At 46.4% G+C, this 14,712-nt stretch overlaps 1 long non-coding RNA gene and 1 pseudogene across 1 annotated transcript in view; both read right to left on the bottom strand.

Moving 5' to 3' along the window:
* LOC131999058 (uncharacterized) overlaps positions 1-14,712 on the bottom strand; it is a 101,800-nt gene that overhangs the window by 78,551 nt on the left and 8,537 nt on the right. The gene's annotated exons all lie outside the window — the stretch shown is intronic.
* Positions 1,242-1,341, bottom strand: LOC132000356 (small nucleolar RNA U3; annotated as a pseudogene).

Raw genomic sequence — 14,712 nt, 5'->3', positions numbered from 1 at the left:
GAGTGCTGTGAAGTGTGTAAACCTGGCGATTCACAGACCTGCACCTGGGGCTAATAATACATTATATGTTAATAAAAAATAAAAAATTATTTAAAAATACTCATTTCTCATAAAAATATGTTATTTGTGCTAACACGTACTGTGTCTACTGTCATTATTTTTTGAGGAATTAATTAAAAATTTTCTAATTGTCAAGTTTCACTTCCGATATAATAATATTGATCCATACGGCACATAAGCAAAAGCTCTTTAGGGAGCCTCCATTTTTAAATGTCCTGAAAAGAAAACTGGATGCTTAAGTCCGATCAGGATTCACCCTTTGGGATTTAAGGCAGGGGGTGCAGCTGCCCCCCAAACCCATGGCTGTTGCCATGGGAAAGGGACCTGAAAACCTTCAAAGTTCTGTGAGGAAGGAGGAATGCATTTGGGTGACTGACGAAGCGGTCTGCTCCTGTGGCTGCTAAGTGAATCCTGACCTGGACCAGGGGCTCCTGGGACAACTCTGGCCAGCAGTGGCTGCGTGGAGCCCAGTACACCCTGTGGCCGACCGTTGGAGTGAGAGACAGGGAACCTTTCTCCTGAAGGACAAGGAGGCTTTGTGAGGCGTGTGGCTTCTGCTCTGCAGTGCTCCACGACCTCTTCTGCGAATGGGCAGCCCACTGGATGTTGAGGCGCTTCTCTGTGCAGAGCAACTATTTTGGCTCTCCTCACGACACCCTGCCATCCCATTTTCCACCCTATTTGCAAAGTGAAAAGCCACAGCCAACAATTTTGTCCTCCTGACTCAACACACAACTGTATCACTCACCTACTCAAAACTGCAAAATCCAAAGTGTGTCACCTAAAGCCCAAACTTTTAACACGTGCTTCAAGATGTCCACGCTGTGGCCCCAGCCTGTCTTTCCAGACTTCTGGAATAAGTTTAACTTGGTGGTTAAGACAAGCCTGGGAGCCTGGCTGTCAGTGTTCAAGACCCAGTCCCACTGACCACTTACCAACCAAGTGACAGTGAGTGTTAAACAACTAGCCCTTGGGGTGGACTTGACATCCTGATTTGTAGCATTTGTCAATTTCCGTGGTATTACTACTTCTACTCTGACCAACTTCAGGCTACTCATGGGACATCACTAAATCTAGAGCTGGCAAGAGATGCTCATAATTTGCCCTCAAGCCTGTCTAGCTATGGCATTGTTCTAAGGATCAAATTGTGCAGTATAGTGATTCTAAAATACTAGCATGCCTCCAAGTCATCTGGAGAGCTCGTGGAAACACACATAGCTGGGCCCCACTCCCAGAGTTTTGGTAACAAACTATAGAAATGATCCCTGAAAGTATAGTCTTAACTCCCAGAGTTTTGGATCCAGTGTCTGGACAGGGCTCTCGGATTTGCATTTCTAGTAACTTCTCAGGTGATGACATTTGGGGAACCACTAGTATAGTGACTGTAACAGACTGAGCTCTGTGGGTCTCATGGAGATATCTCATACATGTCAGCCTTCAGGTGTAGGATACAGCCCCATGCTCCCCCCACCATGGCCACACAGCCTCTCCCCTTCCCCTAACCCCATGCAATGCCTTCCTGTTTCTGTCCTTTGCTTCCCCTTCTCCTTGAACCTAAATGGCTCTCTCTCCACACCACCCATCCTTCCCATTGAAATCTGAATTTCTAAGTCACTGCCTCTAAACTCAAGCCCTCCTTGAATCTTCTATGGAGGAATAACTGTTCCCAGAGTCTTCTCTCTTTTTCCACTCTTCAGTGTTTGCCTCCTATGGGAATGATTGCCTCAACGAGCTCATCTCTCCCACTCAATTTCAAGTTCCTGGGGTGCAGAATACTGTCATATCCGTCCCTGTCACCCTAGCCCCACACCTCATATGTAGAAGGAACTCCATCAGTGGCAATTATTTTTGAACTGGTTTTCCTGGACACAGGCTTCTCCCCAGCCAAGGAAATGCTCTGTTCAGAGATGTATGACCCGTCCCCAAGCTGCAGGCTTCTTTGTGTTTGGCAGGTTTGCACCAAGGCTGCTCCCAGGTACCTTCTGCTATTAAATTAAGATACAGATGTAGAAAACATAGTAATCGAATAGAAATACTACAAAGTCTAGAGAAAACAAGAAGTTTTGTAAGAAAATATATGACTATACCACATGGCTCAGCTATGAAGAATTTTTCCGTAGTCATGGCCATGCTGCATACTGACTCGTCCAAAATTTTGATGTAGCTCTATTGGGACGACGAAGGGAACAAAAGGTGTGCCCAGACTGGAAGGTGGTGGTGAAAGGAAATGAAATCCTCATTTCCAACACAAGAAGTCAATAGATGATGCTTAAAATTTTTAAACCAAGAATAATATGCAATAATATATGCATATTATTTAGGTATATGAAGACAAATTCCAAATGAAAAATATAAAAGACTTCAAGTGGTTGTCTCAGGAGAGAAAAAAAAATGGAGAAGGACAGGTTCTAATTGGGCAAAAGGATAATAAGCCTCAAGAATAACTGCATCTTTAAATTGCATTAATAGACAAACGCATGCACACATCTGCAAACAAAAACAAAAACTAAATGTTTTATCAAAGGACAAGGAGGAACAAATAGCAAAGCTACAGTATTCAGAACACTGTGCTGCTGTCATAAAGACAGACATATAGACCAATGGAATTGAATTAGGAGTCCGGACACAAAGCCTTGAAGAGATGGTCAAATGAGTTTCAACTAGGGTGTTAAGATCATTCAATGGGAAAAGGTTAGTCTCTTTAAAAAATGGTATTGGGAAAACTGGATATCCGTGTGCAAAAGAATGAACACAGACCCCATGCCATATCAAAATGCATCAGAAACCAAAAACTATAAAACATGTAGAAGAAAACACAGGAGAAAAAGTGCCATGACGCTGGGTTTGGCAAGGATTTCCCGGATATGACACCAAAGGCATGGGTGACAAAAGTGAAAATAAACAAGTTAGTTGACATCAAAATGTAGAATTTCTGTGTTCCCAAGAGCGCCATAAACAGAGCAAAAGATGACCTAGGTAACAGGAGAAAATATTTGTAAATAATGTACTGATCAGGGGTTAATAATCCAAAATATAGGGGCACCTGGGTGGCTCAGTTGGTTAAGCATCTGCCTTCAGCTCAGGTCATGATCCCAGAGCCTGGGATCAAGCCCCACGTCAGGCTCCCTGCTCAAGGAGGCGTCTGCTTCTCCCTCTGCCTCCTCCCCACCCTTTGATGTGCTCATGCTCTCTCTCTCTCAAATTAATAAAATCTTAAAAAAAAAAAAAAAACTCCAGCATATAAAAAGAACTCTTAAAATTCAACTACCAAAACCAAATAACCCAATAGTTAAAAATGGGTGAAGAATTAAAGTACACATCTCTTCAAAGAAGATATTCAAATGGCAGACAAGCATAAGAAAAGACGCTTAACCTCACTGATCATTAGGAAAATGCAAATCTAAACCACAAGGAGATGTGAGATCTCAAAGAGATATCTGCATACCCATGTTCATAGCAGCATTATTCCCAATAGTCAAGAGGTAGAAGCAGCCCAATGTCCTCCAGTGAATGAGCAGAGAAACAAAATGCGGTAGGTACGTACTATTGAATATTACTCAGCCTTCAAAAGGAAGGAAATCCTGTCACGTACTACCACATGGATGAATCCTGGTTCAGTAAAATAAGCCAGTCACAAAAAGACAAATACTGTAGTCTTTCACTTCTATGAGGTATGTAGAGACTCGAACTCATGAAAACAGAAAGCAGAATGGTGGTTACCAGGGGTTGTGGGAGAGGGGGATGGGGAATGGTTGTCTAACGAAGTATACAGCTTCAATTTTGCAACATAAAAAATGTCTGGAAACTGGCTGCATGACAACGTAAATATAATTAACATGACTGAACTGTGTTCTGAGAACATTTCAACCATTTAAGGTTGATTTTATTTTTTGCATTTTTTACCCCAATTATTTATTTAGAAGATTTTATTTATTTGTTTGTGAGAGAGACAGAGCACAACCAGGACAGAGGGAGAGGGTGTGGGAGAAGCAGACTCCCCTGCTGAGCAGGGAGCCAAATGTGGGGCTCGATCCCAGGACCCTGAGATCATGACCTGAGCTGAAGGCAGATGCTTAACTGACTAAGTCATCCAGGTGCCCACCATTTTTTTTTAAAAGATATTTATTTATTTATTTGACAGAGATCACAAGTAGGCAGAGAGGCAGGCAGAGAGAGAAGGGGAAGCAGGCTCCCTGCCGAGCAGAGAGCCCATGTGGGGCTCGGTCCCAGGACCCTGAGATCATGACCTGAGTCAAAGGCAGAGGCTTAACCCACTGAGCCACCAAGGTGCCCCCCATTTTCCTTTTAAAAAGAAGGCAATGAACAGACTCTCCTGAGCCACTGCCAGCACCCCTGCCTGCCCTGTCGTCTCCAACCCAAGAAATCATGGCAGCGTGCTGACAGGCGAAAACACAGAGCCAAACAACTCATGTGCCCTCCGCACCCTGTTCCCTGATCCAAGCAAGTATATTTTGTACCCAAAAGGTGATCTTAGAACCAAACACTGAAGGAGTATCAGTCTAGCCTGGAGTAGAAATTTAAAGATCGCTAGTATCGCTAACATTTTAACCAGAAATGCAACAGAAAGTGGCATGTTTTGTCCAGAGAGGCAAATCTATCAAGGGCCACAGGGTGCTGCAGGGGTTTCTGGACCATTCTAGAGAATCACTAATAGCCTCCCCTCTCCTCCCAGAACTGTGAGGCTCTGGCCCGGGCCAGGAAGAAAATCAAGCAGAACTGAGCTTGAAGAATGGCCCTGGGGCCTGAGTACCCTGCCTGTTCGGCTGGATTCGCACCCTGAGAGCAAGCAGGCTCATGTTCCCAGAAGCACTGATCAGGTGGGGAGGACAGGGAAGGCCAAATGGCTTCAGGTGTGGCGTGAATCTGGACCCGAAGGATGGTCCATTCTACTAGGAGAATAACCCAGACGGCAAACAAACAGGGTGGGGTGGAATGAGACCAAGTTATGCGGACAGCTCAGCGGTCACAGAACGCCACCGGAGCCAACAGAGCTGCCTCCTCTCTGCGCCTCCAGAGACCAAAACTTTCCACTAGGGACACCGTTTGGAGACAGCATGATGTGGCCATCCGAAGACAAAGCCAGAAAGTCCCCGTAAGGAACGTAACCTGCAGTCTTAACCCCAAGGAGGAGCCTCATGTTTGGACGTTAACCAGCATGAAGATGTAGCCAGACCTCAGGGTGTCCTTGGAGGACAAAGAGAGGCGCCCCCCGGGGCCCCCAAACTGCAGCACTCCCAGGGGCCCCCAGACCACCAGATTCACCCACTCTTCCCACAGGGTTCTGTTGTCCTCCATCTGCATCCCACACATGGGGCTGCACAGGCCTGAGCCCATCACTGCCTTTACCAAACCTGGTTCCCTCCGAGCCTAGTAGAAGGGTCATTCGTGCTACGGCTAATGGACACATGAATGAAAAAGACAGAATGTACCACTGTTCTCAGACCAAGAGTCCATAGCTCTTAGCTCCTCGTCGAGCTTTTTTTCTGGGGCCTAATTCCATATCTCCTAAATCAGGACCTTTATTTATTTATTATTTTTAAAATATTTTATTTATTTGACAAACAGAGATCACAAGGAGGCAGAGAGGCAGGCAGGGAGAGAGGGGGAAGCAGGCTCCCTGCTGAGTAGAGAGCCTGATGTGGGGCTCGATCCCAGGACCCTGCGATCAGGACCCGAGCCGAAGGCAGAGGCTTTAACCCACTGAGCCACCCAGGTGCCCCAAATCAGGACCTTTAAAGATGGAGCTCCAGCATTCGTATTCCTAATTCAGAACCACTGCCCTACAAGAGAAGGGTCTCTTACAGTAGTGGCATAAGAATCACCAGGGGTGCTCAGTAAATATGCAGATTTGAGCCACAAACCATCTGGAAAAGGAAATCTAAAAAGTAACATCACCCAGCAGCGTCTAGAAACATGATTCAACCACCGGTCAGTGGATAAACAACCTGCATGTTGATTTCCAACAGAGATGCCAAGGTAATTCAACGAGGAAAATTAATCTTTTCAACAAATGGGGCTAGAAAGCTGAATATTGGTAAGAAAAAAATAAATAAATAACCTTAACTCTTATCTCATACCACACATACAAAACAGCTCAAGATGTATTCCAGGCCTCAGTATAAAACATTAAAATGATAGAATTTCTAGAGAAAAACAGGAGAACCAGTTTTGTGACCTTGATAAGCAGAGATTTCTTAGGTAGGACACAAAGAACAGTACATATAAAGAGGGAACAATTGGAAAACTGGACCTTCTCAAAATTAAAGATTTCAGCTCTTTGAAATTCACTGGTAAAGAAACGAAAGGGAAAGCCACAGACCGGGAGGAGAATGTTTGCAATAATTAAACAAAGGACTCGTATCCAGAATACATAAAAACTCAGAAAGAAATTTAGCAATCCCCCAACACACATGGTGGGCAAAAGATTTGAATAGCCTTCTCAAAAAGAGGATACACAGATAACCAATAAACCCACCCAAAAATGCTCAGGTGGTAGACATTAATGCAAAATTAAAGCTACAGTGAGGTACCTCCATTGATTCACTTAAATAACACAAGTTTAGAAGACTGACAATGTACACACTCTAAAATCAGAATGACAGATGGAAAGCCTGGGTGGTGCAGTCAGTTGGGCGTCCGGCTCTTGGTCTTGGCCCAGGTCATGATCTCAGGGCCATGAGATCGAGCCCCATGGCAGGCTCTGTGGGGCTCTGTGCTCAACACAGAATCTTCTGGAGACTCTCTCTGCCCTTCCCTGCACACACCCCCCACCACAGCGCATGCTCTCTCTCAAATAAATAAATCTTTAAAATAAAATAAAATATAATTGGAATGACAGAGACCAGCAACCCATCTGTGCAAAGCTGGTGTGCAAATCTGAGAAACAGTCCACATTTTTTAAATGACAAGACACCCTTGGCAGGAATTGTGAAAGAACATTCAAAGGCTTAATTTGGTTTTTAACACTTAAAAGTCAAGAAAATGAAGATGGAAGATTTCCTTAAGTCTACAAACCATACATTTGACTAAACACACTGCACACTGTCATGTGGCTCATATTTAGATATTTCTAAAAATCAAACCACTTGTATCTTCTGATCTTTCACTAATATTACAGTATCCTCTTTGTGCATCAACTATCATGAACTTTTTAACCTTTCCTTTGGGGGAAAAAAAGAACATTTTTCTTAAGAACATTTCTTTATATATAAATATCTTTTCAAGGACTCTGTGTGTGTGTGTGTGTGTGTACATTTATATACATACAACACAGATTTGAACTATGTGCTTCCACTTACACATGGACTTTTTTCAATAAATACAGTACAGTACTATATTTTCTTTTTCTTATGATTTTTCTTAATACTGTTTTCTTTCTCTAGCTTACTCTAAGAATATAGCATGTAATACTCATACAAAATAAGTGTTAATTGACTGTTTGTGCTATGGATAAGGCTTTCAGTCAAGAGTGGACGATTAGTGGGGCACCCGGATGGCTCAGTGGGTTAAAGCCTCTGCTTTCGGCCTGGGTCATGATCTCAGGGTCCTGGGATCGAGCCCTGCATCAGGCTCCCCACTCAGCGGGGAGCCTGCTTCCCCCTCTCTCTCTGCCTGCCTCTCTACCTACGTGTAATCTCTGTCTGTCAAACAAATAAATAAAATCTTTAAAAAAAAAAAAAAAAGAGCGAGCTATTAGTAAAGTTTCTGGAGAGTCAAAATTATATGTAAATTTTCAACCACACAGAAGGGATGGTGGTCAGCGCCCCTAACCCCAGCATTGTTCAAAAGTCCACTGTCTATATAAATCTATTATATACCATATCTTTCAATTAAAGTGGAATTGTATATTTCTATTTTTTATATATGCACATTATAAATGTATTATATATAATAAATAAAAAGCTGACAGAATCAAGTGTTGGTGAGGATGTGAAGCAACTGGAACTCTCATACATTGCTCTTGGGAAGTCAAAACAGGACAACCACTTTGGAAAAGTATTCCAGAATTTCTTATTAAATGGAACATACACATATAATTCAACAATTCCACTCCTTGATATTTATCCAAAAGAAATAAAATGTATTGCATATGCATACAAAGTTATTCATAATAGCTTTCCTCATAGTAGCCTGAATCCAGGGACAATTAAATTCTCATCAGTAGCTGAAATGTAGAAATAAATATCATACATCTATACATTGAACTAAGCCTCAGTGATATAAAAACATGAACTACGGATACAAACAACACGAAGGAAGATTAAAATCAGGCTGAGCAAAAGAAATCAGGCAAAGACAATTAAACACCACAGCAATCGTTTCCTAGGGCTGCTGTAACAAGTAATCACAACCTTGGTTAAAACAACAGAAATTTAGGGGCGCCTGAGTCATTAGACATCTGCCTTGGGCTCAGGTCATGATCCTAGGAGTCCCGGGATCAAGCTTGGGGTAGAGCCCTGCATTGGGCTCCCTGCTTAGCAGGAAGCCTGTTTCTCCCTCTCCCACTCCCCCTGCTTGTGTATGCTCTCTCTCTCTGTAAAATAAATAAATAAAATCTTTAAACAAGAACAACAACAACAACAGAAATTTATTCTCTCAGAGTTCTGGGTACCAGAATTCCAAAGTCAAGGTGTCCCCAGCAGGGTTGCCCTCCGCAGGCTCCAGGGGAGGATCCATTCCTTGCCTCTTTCAGCTTCTGGTAACTGCTACTATTTCTTGGCTTATGGTCACCTCACTCCCATCTCTGAGCCCATCTTACACCCCCTTTTCCCTGTGTGGGTGTGGTGTTGGGTCTCCCTCTATTTCTCTCTTATAAGGACACTTGTGATGGCATTTAGGGCTCATGTAGATAATCCAGAATTATCTCATCTCAAAGTCCTCAACTGAACCCCATCGGCAAAGACACTTTTTCCAAATAAGGTAACATTTACAGGTCACAGGGATTAGGACGCCCTATCTTTGGGGCACCGTTCAGTCTACCACATGGAATGATTCCATCTATATGAAATTCTAGAAGGAATAATCCATAGTAACGAAAAGAAATGGTTGTCTGGAGCCAAGGGGAGTGATGAATTGGCTGCAGAGGGGCCTAAAGGGACATTCTAGTGTGAAGGAAATACTACACGCCATAATGGAGATGGTTGTGACATGGCTGTGTCCATTTATCAAGACTCATCACACTTGAGTCATCAATGGTTACATTTCATGATACGTGAATTTGCCTCAGCAAAATGAATTTTATAAAAGAAAGCAGAAAAGTATAGACTTGGGGGGCCAATCTTGGCTAGTCACATTTGGCAAGCTTGGGGTGCCTTTGAAACCAACAGACCAGGTGCCTAGAAGACTGGTGACCCGGAACCCCGGTGGGTTTCCCAATGGGCAAACAGCACTCTGGAAGTCAGGGAAAGGACCTACATCATCCTGCTGTCTCCCCTATGACTACTCAGATACCTGATATCCAGGCATTGAGCTGGGGATGCCCTGCGGTGAAGTCCTGTCCACAGTGAGATCAAGGTGTTGGGACAGACACCCATAACTAACTCCAGCACAAGCAGGTATGACAAAAATCGTAGCCCCAGAATCACCAAAGAAGATGAATTTTGATTCCAGACCAAGATAAAACTCCATGCACAGGGTAACTTGTGAGCTTGGCCCTGACAAGGGACAGGATTTTGACATATAGAAATATTAATGCCAGGGTCTTCCTGCTCGTGTCCCCTGAGTGCACTCTGGGTCCTCTGTGCCACCCTCCCCACCCTGCATGCCAGGCTTGCTCACGATGACCTTTCCAGACATTCTGTTCTGCCTCCTATCTTTTGCCCAAGCTCGGTCATGTGCCAGTCATGCCAACCCCTTCTCTGGATTCTTCATCAACAGATCCCCAGCAACAAGTCGTGGCCTTCGAGAAGGCATCCTGGGGAGGCCCCTGCTGTGGAGAACCAGCCTGCTTGTCCCTTCTCTTGACTGTTCTACCCCAGGTTCCAGGTTCAAACCTTCACATTCCAAGGGCTCTACCTCTTTGACCTGACTCCTTGGTCACTTGCTGTACCTGCTCAAACTCTGGTTTCTCACGGAGCCTTTACTTGATTTCCTATGGTCCCTGACCTACATAGCAGAGGGTCTCCATGGATGGTGAGCTCTTCTCCTATGACCTGGCTTTTGATCCCTACCTTCACGCCCTGATCCTTGACCCTTTCTAGGCCTCCATCCCTCAACTCCTAGGCTCTCAGGAATGGACTTGCACCAAGGCCTCAGGGCCTCTCTGGACCCCAAAATAAGCAATTTCAAGTGTCTCAGACCCCAGTCTCAGCTCAATCTCCAGATTTGATCCTGCGTGCTTACCTAAGGAAAGCAGCTTAGAACGTCTCAGCCTATATTGTCCCCATCTCCCAATAAGCCAGGAAGCTTCTCCCCTATCCTTCCTGCTTTGCTAAGTGAGTAAGGGCAGGCTTCCCTGAGCCAGGTCCAAGACACAAGTGGAAAATCTGAACCTGGTGGCTCTGGGCATGCCTCCCTGCATCCTTGCTCTGACCACATGAGATGCTCCATTCTCTGCTTGTACCATCTTTATGGAGTGAGCAGGGGTCCCACGATAGAAAGTGTGTAGCCTGTGGGGCCACGGCCAACTCCAGTGATGCCTCCACGAGCTCTGTGGCCTCTAAGAGCAGATCCCAGGAGACAAAGAGTGAAGCCATGGGGCCTTCTGGGGAGCTCACAAGAGGAGGCTTCACCCAGGCAAGCACCATGAACCCACCACCTTGGATCAGAGATGTGGACCCAGAACATGTCTTAAGTGGGAGCTTTGCATCCTGAAAACCCTGGTGAGGATGTAGGGACGAAGCTGCCCTCCTCTCTTTCTAGAAGAGTAGGCCTAGACCTTGGGCAAAGTGGACACCAAATGGGGTTCCACCCAATGTCCAAGACCTCCATCGACATTTGACGGATTGTTCTGGCAATGGGTATACCCAGTCGGGACCCCCAGTGCATCATTACCCTCCCCAGCTGCCCTGGGAAGCATCCAACCCCTAAGGAGGGGATCCCAGGGACTAAAATAGCCCAGTGGAACCCAAACCTTTATCACTGAGAGACTGGCTGGGGATACTAATATTGCTGTTCACAATAGACCAGCCTTTCATCCTCCTGACACATAGGATTATACGCCCCCTCCCACTTCAGTTGGATGGGGTCACATGGGTAGTTCTAGCCAGTGAATTGTAAACAGAAGCGACACGTGTCAACTCTGGGTTAGAGCACTCAGTTGCTAATACGTGATGCTCCAGAGCTCTCTCTCGCCTCTGCCATGGCAACCAGCTCCAGATGCTGGCTGCTCCGCCGGCTTGTCCTGGAGGGAGGACAAAGATGACCAGGTGGTGGATATGAGCGTGGGTGAGAATTGCAGCTTTGTTATTTCAAGTCACTGAGATTTGGGGGGCGGAGGGGGTGAGTGTTGTTACTGCAGCATAACCCAGACCATACTGACTGACACATACATACTGAATGGGGTCAAAGGCCAACTGCACTGCTCACAATCAATATCCCTCACTCCCAGTGACCCACACAGCCTTGATTCCTCATCACCCACTTTGAACTTTGGGTCCAGGCCACCAGCTCAGCCCTAACACAATGCAAGGGCAAGGATGCCGGAGTTGTCCAGCCTGAAGATTCTGAAGGGATCTTTTATCAGCAGCCAAGATGTGAGTGTTTCAGGATCTGGTGGATTCCAGTGCAGGGTTAGGGTCGGGGTTGGGCGGCTGCAGGTGGCAAAGCTCAGGGCCTCAGCCAAACGCCAGAAACTGAACCGTGATGTGCAAACGTGACGTCTGGGGTGAGACTCCAAAGCTCCAACCTTGACCAAACAGACTTTTCCTACTCCCTGACTTCTTTTTGGCCAAAGAGCGCTACTACCTGGGGTCCCACCCTGACGACCGCACTGGGCACCACTTTCAGCCTCACATCCCAGGGAGGCCTCGTGGTACTTCTGTTCTCCCATCCGTTGCAGAGTCTGATGACTAAGACCATCTCCCATGGGAGATGCAGCTTCTAGTCTCATGGCTTTGCTTCCAACCCTTGCCAGCTCAAGCCTCAGGCCTTGGCTTGGCCTGTCACGCCTTTTTCTCTCATCATTTAAATAGCTCCAACCCACCATCCCGGGGAAGGCCTCCTGACTGAGAGAGGCTGCCTGGTCAGGACTGGGGCCTCACCCTACCCACCCCGATTCGTATTCCTGATTATGCCCCTGACTCTGCGTCTTTACTGTCTTATAAAATCCAGTTTTACCCTTTTCATCTAGCAGAGGAGGTAGGGAATAAATGAATGTGTATGAACCTCAGCAATGAGCTAGTTCTTTACTCGCTCCTTCATTCAAGCAGGATGGTGAGAGGTTAGAGGCAGAGGCTCGGAAACGTCACCCTCTGGCATCTAGTCTGCTCTACCATTCACTAGCTGTGTGATTTGGGGCATGGTGCTTGACCTCTCTGGGCCTGTTTCTTCTTTTTCATTTTCTGACTTTCTTTCCTTTCCTTTTCCTTTTCCCTTTCCTTTCGTAAAACAGGAATATTTCTGACTACTAAATGAGTCGACAGAAAGTGCTCAGAACAATGTCTAACACAGAGCGCTCCATGCCCAGGAGTTGCCATGACTCCCTTATACAGTATCTAAATGAGGCAGACACAGGAGATACAGAGAACAGAATAGACCTATTCGTTCATTCCACAAATATTGACCGAGAAGCCGCACACGCCCCACACTGTGGCCGGAGCCAGGGATGTGTGTCTCCACCCTCGCAAGGCTCACAGTCCGGTAAGAGAGGCTAGCAGACACCTCGCAAGGCAACACCAGATCAAAGCACACGCCAGCAAGCCATGATCTGGGCTAATAAGGGAGGGCCCGAGGGAAGCAGCGAAGCCGGGGCGGTCAATAGGGGGCTCGCTGATACTGACAGTACAATCCAGAGAGGAGACGGGGCCAGGAAGTAAGGAGACCCGTGGGGGTGAGGGGGTGATGTGGGAGAGAAAGACCCAGGTCATTCAGGCTTTCCTGGCCATGGCGCCCGGACCCACCAGAAGCCACTGGACATAACGGTTATGGGCAGAGAAGCAGCAGGATCCCAGGATCCTTCCTCTTTCTCTGGGAGATACTGCAGCTCTTCTTGTACAGCGGAGGGGCTTGAAGCTCGTGGACACGTCATTGGTAGATGATGCAGCTAGAACTAGAGAAGGTCACCTAAGCAACCCCCGCCCCCAGGGAACTGGCCAATTCACCCCCGTCGCATAGGGCAGGGGCCAACTGCACAAGGAACACCTTGCTACCCCCCAAAGCCCTTCACTTGCTCCTGGGGTCATGATGCCTGTCTTGATCTAAACTCCCACCACACCCAGGGCTCCGCCATGTACAACTGGGTGTCTCGTGCTGGTTTTCAGGCCAGTGGCTTCTGGAAATGAACTGCCTCCCCGCACTTCTTCCCCACCACTTTTTCCATCCCCCACAACCACGCCAATAACCTCAAGTCAACGTGTTTCTCCCTGGGACACACAGTTAAATACACAACCACAGAGATGTGTCTCGAGCCCAGAATGGAGGGGACCAAGTTGCCAGGGATGACAAGTCCCCCGAGAATCCAGTTTGAAGCTCCCCTGAGAGACACCCCTCCCCGAAATAGGCAGAAAGGGTCAGGAACACCCATGCAAACAGCTGATCCACAAAACCCCCACTGTGCCCACGACTTTCCCCACCTCGGCCCTTTCTATTTTTATCAGGGGAGTAAGAGGGGGTTGCCAGGTGGGGCCGTGCCGCTGTTTATGTCTGAAATTTGAAAAGATGCACAGTGTACTCGGGAGAAGGTGTTTGCAGTTAAAGGAATTTCGGAGGAGAATTTCAAACCCAGCAGGGTGAATAGGTGCCTTGTGTTCTGGCTTTTGACTCTGGAAAAGCCACATTTCCAACCAAGGCGTGCAGAGGGGCCAGGGGTGGGGAGAGAAACACATGGGTGTGAGATGTGGGCAGACAGAGGGACTCAGCTCACCTGGGCACAGGGAACAACCGATTTTCAAGCTGAAGGTCTTGGGGGAAGCCCTTCCACCCTCTCCAGGGCAATTTCTGTTTATTTGCCCCCCTAATTAATTCATAGCCTTTCCTGGCCCTCTTACCCTTCCCTGGTTAACCCCACTCAGAATCTATCCTCTACCTCGTCTTCATCAGTGAGTTCTACTCAGTATTGATTCATATATTCCTATGTGTCAAGGCTTGAAATCGCTCTAATTTGTCAATTTCCTGTTTCCTGGTTAAATCGTAAGTGTCCCTTTGGTAGCTGTATAGCTGCTTTTTCTTTTCTCTCTCTTTCTTTCTTTCTTTCTTTCTCTCTTTTGACAAACACACAGCTTAAGACCTGATTGAATGCTTTACTCTGGAGGCACGACACTGGGACTCAGTGGCCCTAATTCATCAACATGTGGAAAATGGGAAGACAGAAATAACAATAAAATGACACCCCCCCCCACACACACACAAGCCGAATGAAGTTCACCCTTTTTTCTCTTCTTCATCCTTCAGAGATTAAGCTGGCTCTGACAGAGCTCTGCAGAGAACTTCTAACCCAAACTAGACAGAGCCCTTACAAAGCCAGGGATCCCCAGA

This window comes from Mustela nigripes, chromosome 13 (genome assembly GCF_022355385.1).
Source record: "Mustela nigripes isolate SB6536 chromosome 13, MUSNIG.SB6536, whole genome shotgun sequence".
NCBI classification, from domain to species: Eukaryota; Metazoa; Chordata; class Mammalia; order Carnivora; family Mustelidae; genus Mustela; species Mustela nigripes.
Note: the sequence above shows the minus strand (reverse complement) of the source record. Positions and strands in the feature narration are given on the sequence as shown.